General features: G+C 36.2%; 1 long non-coding RNA gene across 1 annotated transcript; it reads right to left on the bottom strand.

Moving 5' to 3' along the window:
• Positions 1-462: 462 nt before the first annotated feature.
• LOC143710521 (uncharacterized) lies at positions 463-1,446 on the bottom strand. The gene is made up of 3 exons (XR_013194578.1): positions 1,399-1,446; positions 1,234-1,317; positions 463-1,012 (listed from the first exon to the last, which is right to left on the bottom strand). It is a non-coding gene; the product is annotated as an uncharacterized LOC143710521 (long non-coding RNA).
• Between the last annotated feature and the right edge of the window lie 240 nt (positions 1,447-1,686).

Raw genomic sequence — 1,686 nt, 5'->3', positions numbered from 1 at the left:
AGCAACCTTTGGGTCACCAGTCCAACTCTGTTACCATTAGGCCATGACTGCCCATCTCATCCTGGCAGAGATCTCCCAAACTCACATAAGAATCTAAATGGTTTAATGTGAATGATTATCACAGAGTATTTTCATGTTTGGTATTATTTAAAATGTCACAGTGCGACTGGTACAAATGTCCTATTTCCAAATAAGTAAAACAAAGGGTAATAAGGTTTTTGAGATTTTATGGATAACTAAATTATTGGAATCTCCTGGATAGATTTGCAAGCAAATCATGAAATGGAAAAAGCAAGTAAGCAAGAAAGTAATTAATTGATTTATGTGCTAGAAGAATAAGTGATGATTCAAAAACTTACTGGAAGATCCTTACAGGAGATCTCAGTCCAATGGCCAGGGATGACAGTCTGAGCAACCCTCCTATTAAGTGATTTTTAGAAATTGAGAAATTATTTTGAAATTCAAAATCAACAAAACACACCCCTATTCAAAAGGTCTCTCACCCCTATCTTTATAACTCCGCTGCTAAACTTACGAACACACTATACAACAGTCCCCCATTTTGATTGTGTACGCCCCTTACTGTTGATTGGTTATACGTGTTTTGGTACTTTCAACTTTAATAAACTTAAATGACCTCATATAATTCACATCAGACATCATTAACACAAGAACGTCACAAATGAAAAAAAAAGTGCTGAATGGTTTAGAACTGAACCACCATACAGCAGCTGAAAACATTTGAACAAGAACTGTTCAACTGGAACTTCTGAACATGAACTATTGAGCTATGTAAAAGACCTGTACCCTTGACTTTATCTCCCATCACTCAGACCACTTGCGCAGAGTGAATCAAGAAAAAACACGCAAAATCTGAAAATGGTTGTTAAAAAACACAGAATATAGAAATCAATTTGACATGGATAAAAATGTCTTGATGACTTACACAAAGCATCCAGTGTGACTTGATCCACGATGGAAATAGAATGCAGTCTTTTGTAGAAGCATCAACCTATCGCAAATAAATATAATACAAAATGGTGCACAATGTTTATTTTGCTCTGTGAAATCTTTTTGGCCGCTTTGAAAGAATGCTTACAACATATATGCCATGTAAAATGTCAATAGCAATAATACATCGAAACAGTCAATGAAATCCAAAGTATGTATGCTAAACAATAACAAATCATAACTACAATATTACACTGTTGAAAAAAATACATAATTGCTTACAGGGATATGTAACATGGGATCTGCAGAAAGTGGGGGAATCAGCGTTGCATTCACATAGCTGTTAGACGTCCAGACTTGGATGCCCTAATAACAGAAACATACACATTTCTTCATAATAGCTTTTTGCATTGTATTCAGGCTACAAGGCAAGCAATGAAATTGTACGTGCAATTTGCTGAGGTCTTCAATTTTCTTGAAACAGCAATTCAGAATCTGTTAAGATGTAACAGCTTCACTTAAAACCAGGAACATTTTTGAAAAGTAAACTGGATCAAAGACATTAAAGATGATCCTGACTGTTGCCTCCACATTGCGTTCCAATCATAGGCGCCGATACCGAGAATATACCGAGCACCCACGTGTGTGCCAGACTGCCAGTAGGCTACATTCATTTAAAATTAAACATTGCAGTTGGTGCTATGTGAAGCGTCTGTCACACTGTGATTGGTTATG

Source organism: Siphateles boraxobius, unplaced genomic scaffold (genome assembly GCF_051911475.1).
Source record: "Siphateles boraxobius isolate OS27281-9 unplaced genomic scaffold, OSU_SipBor_1 47, whole genome shotgun sequence".
Lineage (NCBI taxonomy): Eukaryota > Metazoa > Chordata > Actinopteri > Cypriniformes > Leuciscidae > Siphateles > Siphateles boraxobius.
This window is presented reverse-complemented; position numbering and strand designations above follow the sequence as displayed.